Genomic DNA, 22065 nt, shown 5'->3' with positions numbered 1-22065 from the left:
TGACGAAGAAAAACTATTCTCGATTATTTGCCACATTACGAATTTCAAGAACCTTGGGGAAACTAATATTATAATATTTAGGCCTTAACAATGCATTAATATCTTCCCGATGATTAGAAATGCGGTACCTATTTTTCAGATAAATTTATCAAAAGACCTGCAGTATTAGGAAAAATCAGTTAACATTCCCCACTGATTTATAATTTAAGAAATAGGTGCGAGCGTGATAGGGTGAATGATTAAACATGATTCAAACCGTAAAACGTGACTTTAAATAGAGTCATCCAATGAATGTCAAGAAGTGCCGCGTACAATGCACCTTTTGTGTGTAGGTTCATCATTTTTCTAGCCGTCCTTGTTGTATTAGTTCATGTTCACCTAATTCATCAGCGGCAGAGCGGTAGCTGTCTGACGGAAAATGTCCACTTGGGTCTGATTTAAGTGGCTTCGAAGAGTTCACATCAGTGCGGAGATCCTTACAGCTCCCATCTGTGGCTCACAGTCGTCTTCTTTTACGATCTAGAATTTATATATTATTATATCATGGCAATGATTTCGAAGTCATGGTTATTCCAAATGCGACCCGTTGGCGTCTCGTGTGTTTACCACTTATGAATCTTAGACTCAAGGAGATGGTTCATGACGTCCTTTGTTTGCTTGAATGCCTTTGCTGACCTTAAATTCGTCCCTCAGCTGAATCAGCATTAGTGGACCACGACTTCTATCTCCCTTGAGTCGTCCTTATAGTAACGGCAAGACTCTCGAAAAGAACGGAGTGAAATGAGTTCAGACATCATTTTCGAGGATTTAACTGTGCGTAAATGCCGATTAAGAAGTTTCTTAGTGCTGTGTGTACATTCAAGAAGACAATTTTGAATTGATCAACAGTGCTCGTTTTCTTTTAGGGAAATATAGGGAAAAATTGTCCCAATTCTGTGTCCAGGCACCTTGTTCTTTTTGGTGGTATTTTTCGTCGGCCTATTTTGTGTCGTCCCTTGTTTATTTATAGACTAGTGCCCTTGCCATGTGTTCAATCGAAAAGAAATTGTTGTCCGGCGCTCATTTCAACGAACGTGTAATTGATCACTTTGCTGGACAAAAGGAAAGAAGGATGGACTTCTGCAATACAACTAAAGGCCTGTGAGTATTTCAGATTTTGTTAAAAATGTGTGAGAAATGTTTAATTATTGATTTTAAATCATACTGTATTCAAGAATCATCGCGAACACCGCCATCAAAATTTACATCTGCAATAGGAAAGCGCGTGCATTCTAGTGGTGTTTGTTGCCTAGTGGAAGTCAGTGACACTCCCCTCCCTCCTCAGGTGTTACAAGTGTCATTGCTACCTAAATCATTGCAAATGTTGTATAGATTTGACAAATAACGTATTATGATTGCAAAACGAACAACAGAAGTGTATTGCGGGCATATCCGCACGAAGAATGTATGCGATAAAACCTAAAGTTACGTATTTTCGTTTGTATTTGCAAAATATCGCAGCAAATATATTTTTATTCTTCAAGATCATTGATCAGTATAATTGAGAGTCCGGAATGAGCCGATCCGTATGACCGAGAGTCTATGGCATTTGGTATTTATTAATCAAGCTTTATTAGGAAAACTAGGTATTTTTGTTGAAAAAAACGGAACATATGGCATCACAAAATTTAATTCCTAGATTGCCGTAAAACTTAATAAAATACACGAAATATTAAAAACTTATGACCCCCCGGTGGAGTGCGCCCCCCCTTGCATTTGACTCACGAGCCGCCACTGGTCCAGACCGTAAGATTTCAGTTTTACTATTAACTTTCCGTGGGGTACTTTATCAAATGCCTTTTTGAAATCAAGAAAAATCGCGTCTACTGGAATGTTGTCTTCCCCGGAGACTAAAATATCGTGGGCGAAAAGCGCTAACTGAGTTTCGCACGATCTGCTTTTCCTGAATCCATGTTGAGTTCCCATTAATAAGTTTTGCGCGTCTAGGTGTTTCATTACAGAGCTGACTACGATGAGTTCAAGGACTTTGCAAGAGATGGACGTTAAAGATATCGGCCTGTAATTAGATACTGTTCCTTGTCTCTACTTTTAAATATTGGCTTTACATTAGCGATTTTCCAGTCGTTAGGTACTTCGTGTTGCTTGATGGATTTACTGAATATTAACTGCAAGTAGGGGGCAATTTCTGAGGCTACTTCTCTCTATATACGCGAGAAGGGATTTCGTCTGGACCAGGTAATTTATTTGGACTGAGCGATTTCAATATATTTTCTATTCCGAGCGTACTAATGTCAATAGCTGGCATCTTATGTATACAGGGATTGTCATCGGTCTCGGGTGAGTTCTCGGAAGGCTCGGTGAACAAGCTCTTGAAGTAGGAATTTATAAATTGGCTTTATCGTAACTGCTTGTCAACACATCTCCATTGTCGTTTCTCAGCGAACATACGGTAGATCGTTTACCTTGAACTTCCCTAACATATGACTAAAATGCTTTTGGGTTATCCTGTAACTGCTCTACTAGTGTTTTTCCTTTATAATTCGTGAATGAATTCCTGAACGCTTCCTTCGTGGCGGCTTTAGTCATCCTATATTTTTTAATTATTAGCTCGCGTTCATTAGGGGATAAATCCGTGCTGACTTTTTTCATTTTAGCATGACACGCTCTCTGTCGCCTCAATGATTTTCTCACTTCCGCGTCGTACCATCTCGGTTCGCTGCCTTCTTTTACTATTTTACTAGGGATATAGCTATTTATTCCCGAAGTTACGAGTGAAAGAAAGGCTTTCCAAGTATTCTCTAACTTTAATACTTATTCTTGAAACTCGGGGAGAGCATGTTTCAGATGACTCTTAAACCCATCAAAATCAGCTCTTTTATAAATGAAAACTTTACGCTCTTTTTTAAAGTTTACAGCGGTATTTAGAGAAAACTTTGCAGTTACTACCCTATGATCACTTATTCCTTCGACAGTGCCAACGTTTATTACCTGATGTGGTATATTTGTCGCTAATAAATCAAGAATACTTTCTCCTCTGTTTGGTGCGGATGCTATTTGAAATAATGAATTAGATGTAAAAGTGTGTAATAAAGCCACGCAGATCACTTTATCCCTCCCACCAGAAATGAAGCTATAAGTCTCCCAATCTATAGAAGGTACGTTGAAATCTCCACCTATAATCAAGTTTCTTTCAGGATACTTGAATGTTACGCTGTTTATTTGATTTTGAAAATCCAACATGGACGTTATATCTGAGTTAGGTGGTCTGTAATACGAACATAATAAAATAGTTTTGAAATTTGGACATTAAATTAATATAACGTGGGACAAAAATCTTTTATTAATCCACTAACAACTTAGGCCATTTAAGCTACTTATAAGTTGCTTATATGGTCTAAGACCTTAGAGGTTCCTCTATGTCTAAGACTAACATCAAAAACAAGTGAGTGTTGATAAAATTTCGAGCGAAGATATTTTTATTGAACAGAAATATTACCAAAAACGGAATAGTTAACGGTATTCTGTAGGTATATATTCGTGAGGATTTGATTTCACGACTAGGATTGTAATATTCTATCCCACTTTGAAGGATCAATTATAAATAATAATAAATCGAACTATATATAACTTGCACAGTAATTTTACGATAGTTGAAGCTAAATAGCTAATTGTAAAAAGTTCAAAATTTAGAATAGGGTGGTTTCCTATTTTTTTTTTACGGCCTAAATCGAAAGATTATTACTCCTGGAGTAAATATTTCACGCTTTTAGATTTTTATGTGACGATATCTATTTTTCGCGATCAAATGAAAAGTGAAAAATTTCAAGCGCGCGAAAACGCGACGGTTAAGTATGAGTGCTGGGAAAAGCCCGTGTGACGTCTGGCAGCTGCTGTGTGAGGCCACCTGGGTGCGAGACTATGAACGCTGCTGCGATACAGCCTGCTTGCTGCCGAGCATGGCGGTTGCGTAGAGTACCCTGCTAGCAGATAGCGTTGGGCTTAAATAAGGATTATTAATACCTTATCAAAGGAAGGAAACTTTCCGACCTTAGGCAGTTTTAATAGGTGATTATTAAGAGATTTTTCCCTGAGCTCTGTGCCTCATGTATGCATTGATTAATTGGTAATCTCAGACGATCTAAAAAAAACTCGTAAAGCATCTGGGCCCCTGTGACGTCACGTGGAGTGGCATCGCATGGGCGCCAATTTGGCCTTTTTCAAATGAGGATAAAATTGACTATTAACATTCGTCTAATATGGGACTTCTAAAACCAAATAATTTGTATATAGGGAACTTGCATATATTTCAGATATAATCAATAGCCCCAAAATTATATAAAAATATATGTTTGCATACCTCGGTGAAAGTTTTTTTTTTATTATTTTATGACGTGGTTTGCGATATTTAATGCATCAAAGTTCACGAGAATTTTCAAATGCAAGTGAGAAGCGAAAACGCCCGATGATTGGCTGGTAGAAAAGTGACGTCATAGTTCAGTACGAGGCACGGCGGCACGGCCATAGTATAGGTTGCATACTTGAATGCATGCGACGGCGTGGTTATGATTCATTTATTGAAGAACAGACGTATCGGAGTTGTTCATTGTGACTTCAGGGCTATTATTTGATCTATTTCTCCTCCATTGAAAGCCATAGATAGCGTAAAGATGAAGGCATATGGTTATTCTTAGGCTGATCCTAGCAAGCTTCCTGTTACTGATTCTATCATGATATTTTAGTATACAGGGTATTTTAGTGAAACTGTAGACTTCGTCGGCGCCGAAAGTCGATGCCGAGAAATGGAAAGGTAGCTGATGTGCATCTGTAATGTTTTATAGTTCATAACAAAGTGAGACTTGCGTATAATATTGGCGAAAGCGTATACTCATGTGAAATGTGTATTCTTTTGGCAGTCCGGTAGAGTCTTATGGTGAACTTATTTCCACCTCGAAGCTGTCGATGATACTTTCAACTTAAAAATACCTTGCCTGGAGGGCGACAGGAAGCTCTGAGGAAGCCAGACTATTAATGTTTCAATTTAGTAGCGATAATATAGACGAACTTCCAACACAATCTACCATCTTGTGACTAAAAACCCCGAAGCCACTTCCTATTCTGCAGAAAGAATCGGTCAATCGCACTTCGATCGATATAATAAACACAACGTCTTCAGGTGTTAATAAGTTACTTTTGAAATGAAATCCTTCCTAAATTAGCATTAAAATGTGCATGTTTTCCAAACATAGTCTTTAATACATTTTGGGAGCTTTTCTCACGATATATCCGAAACCTTCTCTAAAGGCGAGCTCATCGTCATTGCGATCGGTTGTCACTTAAAAATTCCGTATCGGAAATCCTAGAGGGATGACTTTCGACGATGACCGTGATCACCTGCACTCTCACTATCACTGGAACCCGTGGTGAAAATATCATCCCAATCCAATTTCTATTTGGTTTTAACTGGGGAAAGAGGAACATAGAACTGCACATTCTTTGGGCAACTTTGTGTTTGACTTTCCCTCAAACACCTCATTTCCCCTGCGTTGCACATCAGTCCTATCTTTATACGAAGGCCTGACAACCTTTAAATGGATCCTTGGTTTATCCTGACAACCAACTAAATGGAAATTGCTGATCCACACGTCTTACTCTATCTCCACAGTTTCCAAATCAAGGGCCGCGGAACATTCCTCTCGTGACTCAATTTTCTCTGAAAAGCAAGCCGGCGTAGAATAAAATCAAAGAATGCTGCGATTCATTTTTTGTGACCACCTCTGGATTCCATTCTTTTTCTATCTACAACTTCCTTTATCTTTCGGGGTAAACTATGGGACAAGATAATGTTTAAATATTTTCATTAATTTATAACAAAATATAAGTTCTAAAAATACCCATGGGCAATGGGTTTTGCAAAAGCCATTATGGGTTTTGCAAAAGCCATTTTATTAATCCGCACTGATGAGTGTAAATTAATGTGGAAGATGAATGCTGTAGACGTAATAGTTTTCCTTGGGTTGAGTTTCAAAGTTCATGAAGTTGACAAAACGGCTGATTTTTCTGCGCGCGGAGTCATTTATTGCACTGGCCGTGTCTACATTTTTCAATTTTTTTGTAATAAAATAAATCAGAATTTAGGATAAAATTTCCTTTAAAATGACGTATAGTTCATTATTATAGCATGCAGCGATGCCAGGATATAAATTTGCAAAGTACAGCGGCACATAATTTTGACGCCGACAGTAGAAGAAAACGCTGTCTTCTTGGCTGGCACTCGAATGCATGAGGATCAACGTTGCTCTATGTTTTCATATTTCCTCCCTTGATTTTAAACATCATGGAATTTTCTATGCCCTTCCGTAACTGAAATTGAACAAGTGCCATAAATAATTTGAGGCCATCGTAACCATCGAGAAACACCTATCTCGATTTTTGTTGTGAAGTTGAGTTTTTATATTACGGCGGCCGAATTATCGAAAAATCTCAGTTTCAAGTTATTCAGTCAATGAAATATGGAAATATTATTTATATTAAAGTTATCTTAGCTCACATAGCACACGGGTTTATCATTCCGTTTATTATACTCTTATTTTTCCGTAACCCTCATCCCGACAGACGGCATGCATCCAGGCTTTTCTTATCTAATTTCCTCCGTGGGAATGCAGACGAAAATTTTTTCTGGGGTGTTATTGCACAGATGAACAATGCACCACTTGTAATTTTTCCTTATTTCACCCATGTTCTCCTTTAAACGCAGCGTGGCTCTTCCAAACCTGCAGTTACTGGGCTTGGATCTTGGACTCGTACGTCACAGCCAAAGATTAGTGGGGGCGGTATTTTTTAGCCCGCGAAACTCGGGCGACTTTTGGGAGTCATTTTCTAGTGTATAAACTGAATTTTAAGCGGAAAAAAGTATGTTGCGGTACTAAGTGTTTACTGTAGTATATCAGCATACTGTTTATAAAAAGTATGCAATTTCCCTATTATGAATACACTAATGGTGGGTAATGAATCGCATCGATACCTTTCGCTATCTTTGATGAAGGATACGACACTATTGATATGTGTGTCGACTTGATCCCAAGGTATATCGAATGCAACACTCAAGTCAATGAATAATAAAGTAAGAATGAATTAATCTTTTTAGTCAAGTCCTAATTGAATTGGAGAATTTTGATAACGGCTGGTTGGTATTACCACTGCTTTATTATTTCACATCATGTTTCATAACCTGTATTTTCCTCGCGAGTGGGACTCACAAAGTTTGTAAAGCCATTAAAGTGATAGCTCTGCACCGAAATACCATAATTATATATAACGCATTTTGTTATTTATTTCTTATCCATGCAAGTAACAAAACCTTTCTTATGTTCCCCACTTGTGGCGTTTAATATTATAATATTTATATATACCATAATTTTTTAGTAAGTCTGTACGCCACAGTTATTCAAAATTCTTGACGATGCGTACAAATTAATTAAGATATGACCTAACTCCTCCGTGGGCATGTACGAAATAACTGTCTTGGAAGGGCAAAAATGGAATTATCATAGACATTAATGGAGATTCTCAAATACCTATTGCTGAACACTGGTTATTTTTCGCTTCCTTCTGGAATATTTCAAAGGTCCTATTTTCCGGCAAATCTAACGAAATGTCAATATGGCATTTGAAATCTGAATATTTTGTGATTATATCCATCATTTTAATAGTCCCAAAGCATTGAAGGTGACAGAAGAAAAGAACCACGTTGCTCGCCCCTTCGTTACCAATGGTTAAATTTTATTCGTTGCTCAAAAGGGTCTTCCCCGGTTGGTCATGGGCAGATCCAAGGTAACTGTGGGGGCAGTCGCCTCCCCCGTAATAGCTGAATTTTCCATACGCCGAATTTTCTTTAAAAAAATTCTGCCTGTCATTTTTAATAGGCAACGACAGACGATTAAGAATGGACCTGACCATTAGTATGCCAGAAAATTACGTCAACATAAAACTATGATAACCATGCTTCGTGTTCAACATTCACTGTTAGGTTACATCGGGGCGCGTTCATGAAATACAATAATGAACGCAAAAAGCTACTCCCTACTCCCCAATACATGACAATGAGCTATAGGGTAATCTTCTGAAGTACCTTTCTTATTTTCTCATCATCTTACGGTACTTTTAGAGAACCATGAGTTTGAGGCAAGCGTTATCATTATTGATATAAAGATATTTTATCATAAATGATGTAAATAGATAATGTAAATTTACATAAAGAAGGCAAGAATTCAATGTAATGGAGCCGCAACAATTTAATAAATTCTCCAATTCGCAGTATTTTAGGCATGGCTAACACCGAGTATAGTAACGTAAAGTCGTAAAATAGTTTTTATTTACACTAGGCGAGTGTAAAAATATTTTTACTCACGAAGATAGAACAAAAATTCAAATGATAATAAACTAAAATGGTAAACTTCCACACACTTTTATTTACTTTAGTACAGACCCGGTTTCGACACGTAGTGTCACTTTCAAGGTGTCATTATTACGTGTCAAAACCGGGTCGGTACTGAAGTAAATAAAATTGTGTGGAAGTTTACCATTTCAGTATATTCTCATGGATATAAAGCATTTCCACAGATATCGCCGGAAACTGTGAAAAATTCAAATAATTAGAGTATTTTCGGGCACTAAGTGAGTGCTTTTCATACAGCTGAAGTTTGTGTCAGACTGAAACGTCAGGTCTATGAATAAGAAAATGTATTCATTAAGATAATTTTAGAAGACGCTCCGATGACGGTGCAAAAGTTTGATAAAAATCGCTGGCTATAAGGGAGGCACTTACCTGATGGAGTTCCCGAGAGAACGTCATACATAAAACGCCAGGAAAACAGCAAAACTTAAAACTAATGCACCGACATTGCTTGTATGACGTTGACTTCGTCAACTACGTCGCTATAACCGAGCCTCCAATGTCATTTTTATGTGTCTCGTAAAAAATGCCTTAAATTGACTTTTTCACTTATTACTCTCTGCCTAGTAATTTAATTTTACGAAATACCAGATAATTAGGGTAATGCGAACGCTTATTTTCAACTTATTTACGTATTTTACCAATTATGAAAATACCGGTATTTTTTTCGACGGTACTACCGGGGCAGTACATTTATTGCTTTTTAATAATGACCACAAAAGTACGGGTACTTTTTTAAGTACCGCGCATGCCTAGTGGTGCCCCTCCCCTCCCCCCCCCCAGGCCACGCTGACACGGGCCACATTTCACCTGACCGGAAAAATGTGAAGGGCGTCGGACGAAAGACTTTTGACTTGATTGGCGTCTCCTTGACGACGGGCACGCGCGTCTTTTGCGCGGGGGAAGGGGAAATTCCAAATCCCCAGAGATGTTTGGGAGCCTATTTGTTATGCACCATGAAATTCGACTTAACATATTAAACTCAGACTCTTAGTCGTGGCTTAGTGAATTTAAAAGTGCTAAAAATGTTTGCGGACGAGGCCTATATTCGATCTATTTATAATCAACCATGAATGCATTACAGCTATACGACGTGAGGCGTTATAGTGCAGGCGTAAAAATTAAGTTCACGGTGTATCTTGCTAGAGGCACCCTATGCCAACACGCCACCGCTTTTTTCCCATACTATCATGTGCAGTCACTTTCAAAGGTTTTAGGACTAAGTTCTAGATGCCCTTTCCGCTTCTCAAGGAGATTTGGTTCCCCCACCTCTTTCGTCACTGGCTAAGCATCACAAATATCTCGTCCGAGCGACATGAAACGCGCGTTCGAAAGGGGAAGACACTTCTATTATTTATAGTTACACCATATCTCCCATTCAGTATCGATGCATGTTGGATTTTTGCGCGTGAATTTATTGCGTACTCGTCCCGGTTGTCAATGTGAGTGAGTAGGTACTTTACGAATTTTAAGAACGCTTCCCATGATAGTCGATAGTTACAATGTCCTAGTGAATTAAATGTGCCATGTCATAGTGAAAACTGATGGCTCGGTTCCTCCTCCCACGATACAATAACTGTTGCTTTTTCATCTCATCCCTCGTTTTGTAATTATTTACCGGTTTCAAAACAATCGCAAATTCGCTTTCATTGCTTGGTATACTTTTGAAAATACGAAATGTATATACGAAATTCAGCTTATATGAAAGTTAACGTACCCTTTGAAAAGAAAGTTTGGAAACAAGAGTAGGCGTAGATATCCTTTGTAGGAATGACAACATCAGTCACGGCTACATGAAGTTCAAGGATTTTCAAAAGGCAACCCGGCGGTCAATGATGGCTAAAAACTCGGTGTTGGTGGTATTAAAAGCTTAAATACCGGCGCAGAGAGTCACAAATTTAATTTCATACACGTAACGTTATTACTCTGCTGAACTGAAAATTATATAAATATAGCATCTCGTGACGTGGACGAAATGCATCAACCACCACTATGACAGCAGTACATGCCATCGACCAGAGGCGGATATTTCCAGCAGCCCCCTCTTTGGGTATCTTATTTACGCTAGGTGAAATGGAATGGAATTTTTTTGGATCCCCACAACTGCTGGGAGCCTTGCCCCGCCGTCCCCGTCTTGGATCCGCTACTGCCACCCACAAGGCCATTGCAACTACCTGCATTGTTTATCTTATAGTACTTCGAAAACTACAAAAACAACAGTGAAAAACGGGACAAGTGCGAAGTTAATGCACAACCCAAAAATCCAACCAGATTGATAAATTTGCAATAACTAAGCGGCTTCCCTTTTGAACGCAAATGAGGATAAATTCTAACACTCACATAGAGCATGTCCACGCAAATATTTGAGGAACAAAATTCGCTGATAATCGAAAGTGGAGCAAGGAACTTATTCCTGAAACTTTTGAAAGTTACTGTACATAAATAATTTCATTTTACACTGACGCAATGTCGTTGAGATGGGCTTTTTGGCGTCAAAACTACAACAAAAACTTTTAAAGGACATCTATGATTCGCCAAATGTAAACAAAAGTACGACTAACGAATATGTACCGCTATTCGGCCATGACACCCACTTAAGTGCTGCCACCTGAATTTCCTTTTAAGCTGACAACAGTCGATGCACCATCGCCCGCAGTACCAGAGAGCAACTGCGCGTCTGCAACCCAGGAAACTGCAGAACTTGTAGAAAGCTCTCGCAGCCCAACAACCCACACAGAAGGAACATGTTTACAGGAGCCCCAGAGTCTATAAGCTGGTTGTTGATTACGAGGCACTAACAGCCAAAATCTCGAGTGTTTCATCCTGTTGTTAATTTCATCTAATTCGATGAAATTTAGGTCACGCAGCGTGGAAAACAAGTGCAAAACGTTTATTACGTATTGATACCACGAGCAGAAATAATGGCTCCGACCAAAACTAGCTGTATCAACCATAGGCAAACAGTGAAGCTGCATTTACAATAGGAAATGCACGCGGTCATTAGACTTCAGTAATCATTTAGCAAGTCCAACGGTCGGAAATTGGCGAGCTACCCTTCATTCGATTGATTCTCAGGCGTCGGCAAGCTCCACTTCGGGCGAGATAACACGCAGCTGTTGGTTGCATTGCGATCGGACCTCGACAGGCGGCGATTCCATCACTGGGGTTTTGAGGACGAAGGTGAAAGTGGTCGCTACGGCAACAAGGCGCAGAGGACGACGGTAAGGGGAGGGGCCGAAGAAAGCGGCAGCACGAAAGTGTGCCAAGCGGGAGGGATGGCTTACTTGCCTTGGGTGCTGTCTGTCCCTGATCAAGCGTCGCTGCTAATCCAGACCACTCCACAGCACACTGCCTACGTCACATTGCGAATAGAATTCATCACTCGCTATGAGGATCGCCCATCAACGACAACAACACAATCAGCAGTCATAACTACGCGAGAACCAATCAATGGACGAAACCGAGGCACACACACTTGCTAACACAGGAGGCGGAACACAACACTAGAATAAAGCCGAGCGTCGATGGATTACAATTCTTGGAGGAACGCAGCGAGAAGAGGAACTAGCGAGCAGATGGCGAACAACGTCTGGCAGTGTCTGAGGGAGGGAGCAGTGGGTCGATTATTGTGCCCCGACTGCTGCTCCGACGTCTACGGCTGCCCCGTGGTGGTTGGCACGTTGGCCACGGCAGCGCTGGGGAGCGAGAGGGGAGGGAGGGAGGGGGGTGGGTGTGACGTCACGCCATCCCAGTCGCCTGCAGTATCTGAATGCGTGCGTTAATTAATGGGTCATACATCTCCCATTTCCATCAAAACTGGCGCTTCGCCTGAATAATTTGTGTACAAAATATTCGCGTACTCAAAACGCATAGTAGTGAAAATACCCATTTTATTTTTCGAGAAACATTTCTTGTTGAGCACCTCACGATTTACTCCGATATTCGAAAAAAATTAAATTGTGAAAGAAATCTTTTGTAAATTCATGACTTTTCAGTATCTTGTTTTCTTTCATGAAGGAAAATAATTGTGTTTTTATATTTCGGGGCGGGGTCCGCATCCCCGATCCCTCGCTGGCTGTTTCAATTAGGTAATTGCCCACCCGTATTTGCTTCACTTTGTAAACTTCAAGTCTAACCTATGACTAAAAGTCTACATAATTAGCGAGTTCTTCCATAAAAAACCACTTAAGCACTCATTAGTCGCCAACGGTAACTACATCGTAACGTATAATTTTAAATATTTTCATTTCATCATCACTATGTCCGCAATTTGCTTTCGGCATCCAAGGTCGTCGCATTAGGCATCCAACTTGTCGTGATATTTTTTACCCTTTCTGGACAACAATTTTTTTTCCTTCCAAATTTCAATGAAGGGAGTTCATAGTAAGCATACCCACCCATTTTATTATTTATTTTTCTCAAAACTGATTAAAATTTAGGCATCTTCCTAACTCGGCACGTTGGGCATTCCCGTCACAGTTAGGCCAATCCGCCATACATTTGTTTGATAAAAAGGAAATAAATTCTTATTAACTGCTCATTTAAAACATCCGGTCTTGCTAGAAAAACATTGGACCATCCCTGCTCGAACTTTACCTTCCATAACATACTTAATGGGCCGTGTGGAAATCATTACAATCAAACATCAGGTGGTAGCATAAAAAGAATATATTCAAGGAGAAAAAAGTTATTTTTCCAAACAGCAAACAACAATGTATCCATAATAACGTGTGTGATGAAATTACGTTGTTAAGTGAAGTAAATTAGGAGAAATTTATAAATCATTATCAAACACTTATAAAAAATGGATGCACTATGTGCTGTCATCATTTCAGCTAAATATAAAAATGAATTGGGAAGCATATGGAGAATTGCCGTAGATGTTCGGTATGAATAACAGTAATCCAAGTTAATTTTATGAATTTTAATGAAGCAGCTGGAATTCTTATTCAAACACATGTGTACATCGAATTTTGCACACTTGAAAAACCTCCTGAATCACTGTCGGTGACTCCGATTCCAAATCTCGATTGCTCGTTTCACCAGCATTGCAGTGCCATTGGTATCCTCACACATTGGTGGCGCAATCACACTTTGAACAACATCCCTCAACCTTTTCCCATAAAAAGTTACGGGATTCATTATTTGAAATGCCAGCAGAGTAAAAAACATCTAATAATGCCATGTATAAATGTTAGAACTTACAATTAGCCATAAAACTATTCGTTACTCTCAATTACATAACCACGACGACAAAGTGAAGTATATTTGTGGAATATTAGACATCAGATTTTCATCGCGATTCATTGTCTTACGTTGCTATCTTTCCGTGGGAGCTCAAAGGGACGAATTCGTCTCACACCTATTCTTCCTTCAATTTTAAATAATCTGAAATGTTAACATGTTACATTTTAGTAAACCAATAAGAGAGTACAAAATAAATTTTTGAAACATATAAACTTACCTTGGGAAGCCAAATACTGAAATAAAAACAGAGGATGTAGACGATCATCAACGACGCGGTTTGCTTTGACTTTTTGCGTTCGAAGCTGGAGTTCTAACTTTCCTTCCTCGGAGTCAAAACTTATTACTGTCGGCAGATAAGAACGTGCCGGAAACGTCACAATGGGCAATAGTGAAATAACCTACTTGGCTAATGAGGCAAAATGATTCTGGAGGTATGTACCGAAATCGATACATCTGAAGCAAAAGGTTTATTTTAATTTTAATAAAGAGGCACACATACAGCTAGAGTGCCAATTTAAAGTGCACTTATAACAACAAATATCAAATAATTATTATTTATTACAAATTTAAATAGCATAAAAAGGAAAACAACAAACATTTATCCGGCTATCTAGTAATTTATGCGATAAATACGTTGATGCCAGGTGAATAAACTTTTTAAGTGCCGGAGCAAACGGATCAATATCACCGGGGAAAGAATTCATTATAGAAAAGAAAGTCTACGGAAAAGTGAGCGCTCAATTACAGATAGCCTGGGTATAGGAATGTGGAGTAAAGAGGTAGATCGGGTGAGGCGGGAAGGTACTGTTAATGTTGAGGAAGGAAACAATCTTAAGACTGTCGAAGTGGGAGTTAAGGGTATTATAAATGAATTTGATGTCTGATTAAAGTCGGAGAAGGGAGATACTAGGAAGGGACAAAGAGGAATGAACTGCACTAGTAGCTGACTCGCGGAGATTTGGGTTTCTAAATTTTACAATTTTTGCAAAAAAGTTGTAACACTGTTAAGGGTGGCAAGATTAGTGGGAGCTGACATTCACCAAATTGGGGAGCAATAGTTGATCACCGGAAGAACTATGATTGAGAAGTAGGATTGAAGTGCCTTAGTACTGGAGATATCCGTGAACCGGTAGAGTAGTCCTAAGAGTGACATGGCTTTAGATTTGATCACATGAATGTGTTAAGAGAGCAGAAGTTTTTGGTTCACAATAATTCCAAGATCTTTCATGGATGACACACGATTAAGAGGCAAGGAGTTAATTCCATAATCAAAAAGGATAGGAGTTTTCTTCGCAGATATTGTCATTGTGGTGCACTTTAAAGTTCAATTGCAGCCTCCAGAGAATGCACCACTCTGTGGTCTTTTTTACGGCATCCTGTAGCATATAACATTCTGCGAGATTATTTATCTTTTTAAATAGGTAGTTTGCAGTCATCAGCATAGAGTAATGTATTGACTTGGGAAGAACGGACAGTGGGGGCAAGGTCATCAATAAATAGGTTGAAGAGGTAAGGTCCAAGAACGCCACCTTGAGGCACTCCGGAGCTAACGTAAGACCAGGAAGATGAGATACCAGCGAGTATTACTCTTTGGGATCTGTCACGGAGGAAACTGGACAAGAGACTGAGGAAGGTGCTATGGATATTAAAGTGGGAGGCGAGTTTATGCAGCAGACGTTTATGTTTAAGGGTGTCAAAGGCTTTGGAAAAATCAAGAAAGATGGCGTCTAGTTGAGACTTATCGTCCATCGATTGTACGGCATGTTGCTGAAATATTGATAGGTTTGTTAGACAAGAGCGACCCGGAAGGAAGCTGTGCTGATCAGGGGAGAGAAAGGGAGAAGTGAAGTAGTAAAATCGGTTCAGGATGATCCTTTCACAGACCGAGGAAAGAACGGGAAGTATCGAGATGAGTCAATCGAGTTAGAGACGTCATTTTTGGGCCAGTTTTATGTATAGGAATAACATTCGCTACTTTCCACTGAGAAGTAAATATGCCATAGTGGAAGCAGTTTAAACTCCAAAACAATGAAAATTTTATAAGAAACCGCTCTCGACACCAAATTTCCATCTAATCAATTTCATACGATTTCCTGCTATTGGTGGGTCACATTGTTGTAATGGGAAGTGAGTAGTCGCTGAAAATGCATTGGAACAGATGAAGTTCCTGAGAGTCTTTCTCGGAGTGTGAGCATGGGGAACGTGCAGGAAGGGAGGCTATTCGGAAAAGATTGAATCTATCCAAAAGAATACGCACCTCAACTCAGTCAAAGCGACTCCATGGTGACGTCACAGATGGGCACAACATTTCCATGATCTTGAATTCACCAACTTCAAGCCATGATAGAGTAGTACTAGTGATCATTAGAAAACGTCGGTGCATTGCGAAAGATCTTTCTCTTTTGCCATCACTGTGACACGACCATCGACAAGACAATTATGATTGGCATAAAAAATCTGGCAGACATTGTGCAGGTATTTTGGTTTGGTGATTGATTGGCGACGTCATCACTTTACATCATAAAGCTAGGAGACATTCTCATTTGACTATTAAGAAATCTATGGTTTGTTAGTGGCTGTTGTAAGTGCCGGGGTGTGTAGGCCGCAGCCATCTCGATCCAGCCGCCCTTCGTTCCCTTGGCAACGAAGGCGCCGGCAGGGGCGGCAGGGGAGGGGGAGCTCACGGTGAGCTCAAATCGAAACAAGCTGGCCAAAAATTATATTTTTCACTTTTAAATTTTGGAAAAAATGTCATGTTTTCTAATTATAGAATAATCTTAAATCTTAAGAATCTTAAGAAGAGAATCCTCCATTTATAATTAAATCATTACAGCGAATTATAAGATAAGCCCCAGCAGTAACAAGAGTAGAAGAATGCACTAGAGAAGAAACAGGAGTAGGAACTGCCATAGCAGCTGGTAATCAAGAAGAGAAAGGAATTTGATTTTATTTTTTAGAGCAGGATACGTCAGCCAAGTTATCATAAAATGATTTCAAATTTTTCCCATTTTTTGAGAAAATTGGCCTTTAGAAGTATTTTGCTGCACCTGCGTTTTGTTTTAAAAAGACTAAATTTCAAGCATTCCATGATAAAATTGAACATTTTTATATTCCGTTGCAGTGAAAGTTTTGTTCAGTTAAACATATTGATAACTTTTTATAAAACATTAATTTTCACGTATTTTAGCATAGTGTATAGGAAACATTTATGTTTTTCACTTTGCTACGCAAAGCGTTTTACACCACATTGTAACACAAAGTTTCAGCTTTAATTGTCAAAAGAAAAATCCTGCCCCAACGTGCCGCCCAACTCTTCTTTCAAGTATTGTTCGCGAGTGTTCAGCCGCCCGGCGCGCAATATTTCAATGTCACTTCCCCGAGCAATGGAAAATAATTAATTATTCGGAATTTTTGAAGAAATTTAATATTCTTTTTAGTTAATTATGAGCTAAATTTGATTATAGTAAATCGTTTGCGCATTTAAGTTTTGCTTCGTTTAACATGTCACCGTTATTCCCTAATTTTTCACCTACTGCTAGGCAGTGGCCGCTCGTTAGTCAAATACTGGGGGGGGGGGGATCTAATACTCTACCAGGGAGTCAAAGTTTTTGAATATTTTGTGTAGTTTAGTGAGTTTTTAAGGCAATCTAGGTGTTAAATATGTGATGCCATATATTCCTTTTTTGTAACAAAAACACCTAGTTTCCCTAATAAAGCTTAATTAAAATATACAAAGAGATAAACTATAGCTAAAATTGTGCGCAATATCCACAAGGAAAAAAATCATTCACCTCGACCGGGATCCCGTTTAAGGCCAATGATTTTTTCTCTGTGGATTTTGCGCACAATTCGTGCATTGCGGGTGAATCCCGTGAAGGTTATCACCTAAAGTGGCTAGTCCCGGTATACTTGAATCAATAAAGCTCAAATACACTATAGGCATCCATTAATTTACCACATATGTAACGGTTTTTAGACACTTCCTAATTTGAATTCTTAATCTGTACGCACTATTTAATCGGACTCTTGTGTCAACTTTGCCTAATACGGCATGCTCAATGCAAGCATTAATTTGTTATTCACTCATTTTATTTTTTTGACCTTATCATTTAAATGTTTTAAATCCGAGACACCACCCACCGTCCATGCACGGCCTGATCTTCTCCCATTAACAATCAAGGATATAAAAAAAAAGAATCTTTAACTTTGCACTCACACAACCAATCAGCATAGTAGTACAAATTATTGAAAATTTTCCGAACGAAACTGTAAATTCGTTTCGTGCTTTAAAGGCGTTTTCTTGTTGATTTATATTTAGTATAGGCCTAAGGGGTCCTAAATATTTTAGCTCGACCCTATCTTCCAGGTCCTTAATTCCACTAATATAATAAAATTCACATCGTTGGAAAAAGACTGGACCATTACGACACACTAATACACAAAACAATCACTAACACGATTAACTCAACTATAACATGGACTATTTACATGCCAATCACACATTCGATAAAATAAATTACACATCCAAGGAAAAGGAGCGACTATAACTTCTGAGATATACATACCTCTCACATCACTGATAATCAGATTGTGACACATACACGTCATTTTGCAAATTATATCAAAATTTCAGAAGTCTACGTCGAATACATTCACTGTCTGAAAACGGAATTCCAAGGGAAAGGAGCAACTATAACTTCTGCCATATACTGGTATTCCGACTGTAATACATGCGCGTCAGTTTGCATATTATATCCAAATTTCAGAAGTCTACGACAAATAAATCAGTCACAACAATAGTTTCCACGAATTTTACTGTAAAGAGCGACTATAACTTCTGAGTTATACCTTCCACATCACTGAAATTTAAGACAAGGTTCATAGTGTATTCTTGCCCTATTCTTTCCATATGTGTTGGATATGTGTTTCCATAGTGTATTCCTGCCCTAGGGCAGGAAACACTTATTACTTGGGAAGCACGAGGATATTCCAATGGAAAGATGAAGCCGGGTCAGCGGTGTGGCTCGACACGAACAACGCCGAATTTTTTGAACGAATATGCTGCCTGTGTCTTATTTAGCTGTTTAGTACAAGTGAAGTGCCACCGTTTGCGTGGTCACTGCCATTTTCCGGTTATCAACAAGAAGCCCTAACCCTGGTGGAGAAAGGAAAAACTAAAACGGTCCCGTTAAATTGGGTTCCTTGCGCATACACGTGTATTATCCGGTTTTTAGCGGACATAAGATCAGATTTATACAGACCAGATACGCCAGATTTATTCCGTTTTTACTCGGGTAATAACGGTTTTTACACGAGATAAAACACGTGAAATACACAACCTATATGCCAGTTTTGCAACGCACACACGTCGCGAGAATGAATTGACGAGAAATAGGCGGTTAGGAGTGAAAAAATAACAAACAATAGGGTTGATTTCCAACAGTATAACACTAGGAATACCGGACTTGACACCCCTCCTAGAACTACCAAATGGAGTCATTTTGACTCCTACCTTATAATTGTTTATTTTTCCAGTATACCTATGTTTTTATTCATACATTGCTTTAGTTTATCATTATTGTTTATTATTGCATTATTTCAGACGTTATTTAAACAAAAAAATCATATTTTTTTAAAATGCGAGTTTCGACGGTATTGCTTTGAAATTCTTTTTTCCTACATGTTATGTTGTTTTAATAGGATTTTCACACAGTAATTGGATAAAACAGCAAACATAGACATTTCAACACATTTTATCATCATGTTTGAATGATCAAAAATATTACCTAGGCTACATGGAAGTTGGGAAGATAATTAAATACAGCAAAAAAACTGCATTTGATAAGCCACGCATTTGGCTAAGGTGCTTTACAGTTCAAGCATTGTCGTTCATTGTCCACAGTTGCCCACAGAAATACTTTTGGCAGGTCATACAATTCCAAACTGAGCGATTCTTTCTGCACTTTGGTATTGCCTGGAAATATTTTTTTGCAGAATCCCGTCAGAAGAATATGCAGCATTGGACACGCTTCGCTTTTGTCGAGATCTAATATGAGTATCAGCCAACTCTGTATCGAGCTTTTTCAAAAGCGTCTTGCGCGAAATGTTTTAGGTTGTCTCCTTGTACACTATCCATGGATACCTGCTAAGTCGGAAGTATTTTACAACGAGTGGATAGGCCATCGCTGAGTATATGTTCTTGTGGTAATAATGTGATTTCATTTCTTTTGATAATTCTATTCGAATTATTTACCTTTCCCATAATGCTAGTACCCTAGCTTTTTCGCTGTTCGGCGAGATTGACTGAGGTAATGTAATTATCTACGGTAACATTTCACCCTTTTTCAGAAACGTTTGCATTAGTTTCAGTACTAATAAAACGGCAATCTGCATGAAGTGAATAATCTTTTCCATCATTAGGGAAGGTATTTGCAAGATATTTGCTATCATTGTTAACAGCTAGCCAATATTCATGGCCGTATTTGTCCGGCTTAGATGGAATGTACTGAGTAAAATACACCTGATTTTACTGGGGAGAATTTGTTCAACAACCGTGATGTATGGACCAGGTTTGTAACAAGGAATGTAATTATTTATGAATCTATCCTACATTTGACAGTTTTGAGCTGCTGGAATCGATTAGATTTCTCATCAAATCTTAGATAATGCAAAATTTTTACAAACCTTTTCCCAGTCGTTCATTTTAGATAATGGTATTCCCCAGTCGTTTGACCAAATACTTGCAATAGAGAGATCATTTGTACCTGATATTCAACGGGCATAAAATATGGCTATACATGCATCTAGCTCCCCACCAAAAAGAGTAAAATCTTCATAATTTTGTTTGCGTGCTTCTACAATTTTACATCACTTCATGTGAGTCAGTATACACGAATCGATAAATAATTGTAGATAATATCTTTGTTTTGTAACTCCTTATGAAAGGGAAAGTAAATGTAAATTACTGCATGTCTTTTGCACGTATTATGTCTGAATCTTCAGACTAGCTAGAAACGTTTTGAGGAATAAAATCTTTGACTTCGTCAGAGACGAAATGATCCTCCTTTTCGCATTCCGATTTACCTTCCGGTATAGAATGCAACATAGAAAGGACTTTTTCACGCTTTAGCCTACTTCTTCTGGTCATACTGCCAGTCAGGAAAAATGAAAGCCTTACTTCACAAGAGTTCTGCAGTCCACTCCAGAGTTCACTGGATTCACTAATGCGAAGGACAGCGCACGATTTTCCTGTGCGGCGCGCGACAGCCAGCGCTGTCAGTGCCGACAATGCTAGGACAATAACTTTATTTCATTCATCCTTATATCAATGGAAGGATACAAAGGTACTTTTTCAGGTTTGAAAATGAACTTCCACGAGGTCAAGGGTGAAATAAAAGCGCTGCAGTGCAATACTGTGTATACAGTATTGAGCTGTAGCGAGCCTGATAGGCGGGGAGAAGGGAGGGGTAAGGGATGAGGGCAAGACACGACGGCTTCTAAACACATGAATTGAAAATGCTCAATATGAATGCCATATTCTCCACTTTATCGCAGGATAAAATTATATCAGGACATTCATATGGTTTGTAGTTCGAAACACGGACCCGTAAAATTAGAAATGCCTTCAAATTCTCGCAAATATTGGCCTAAAAGCGAAATAATTATATATTTAAGCCATCAATTGATTTAAATTAATTATTAACATAAGAAGAAATAAACTCTTGAACAAATATTACTATTTGGCGAAAATTCGAGCAAAATACAATAGGGAGTCAAAATGCCTCCTTTGGTAGTCGAAGGTAAATTTTCAAAAATGAGTACTATTTTACTTTCTAGAACTATTTTGATCGCAAAGTTTTATTTCGTGTCAAAAATGAATAAAAGTCACAAAGTTTCAGGCCGGAATTCGGAAAAGTTTAGTCAGGGCAGAGAAATAAAAATCGCGAGGAGTCAAAATGACTCCATCGGTAGTTCTAGTGATAATACATTTAATAACCAAAGTAAGCTTTAGGAGCACAATACATAAAATACTAAATTGCCTGAGGTTAATGTACTCATGCCGTTGGGAAGATGCCGGGCACGAGAGATTCCTTTCTTGTCCGAGGTCCGAAAAGCAGAAAGAGCTGGCCGGCTCGCTTACAGCATAGCGACCGCGCTCGAATCAGGCGTGAAAGGGGAGGGGAAGGCAGAGGAGGGGAAAGGTTTCACACTGACGTTTCACCTTACGATTGGCGAGGTGGTGGCGGAGGGTAACGAGAGTTCACACCTGGCATTAAAGAGGCCGACACCGTTGATGAATTCACTATAATTGTGAGTCACAGGACGCGAGAATCTGCGGCGCGCGGAATCTAGCTGGCGCGACGTAC

General features: G+C 38.9%; 1 protein-coding gene across 2 annotated transcripts in view; it reads right to left on the bottom strand.

The window, feature by feature from the left end:
• LOC124154745 overlaps positions 1-12123 on the bottom strand; it is a 45108-nt gene extending 32985 nt beyond the window's left edge. The window contains exon 1 of one of the 2 annotated variants that reach the window (XM_046528651.1): positions 11737-12123. The gene's annotated coding sequence lies outside the window, so the exon portion shown is untranslated. The remainder of the gene's footprint in view (positions 1-11736) is intronic. The other variant, XM_046528650.1, reaches the window with a different exon arrangement.
• Positions 12124-22065: the final 9942 nt, after the last annotated feature.

The sequence above is a fragment of the Ischnura elegans genome, chromosome 2 (genome assembly GCF_921293095.1).
Source record: "Ischnura elegans chromosome 2, ioIscEleg1.1, whole genome shotgun sequence".
Classification (NCBI taxonomy): Eukaryota; Metazoa; Arthropoda; class Insecta; order Odonata; family Coenagrionidae; genus Ischnura; species Ischnura elegans.
Note: the sequence above shows the minus strand (reverse complement) of the source record. Positions and strands in the feature narration are given on the sequence as shown.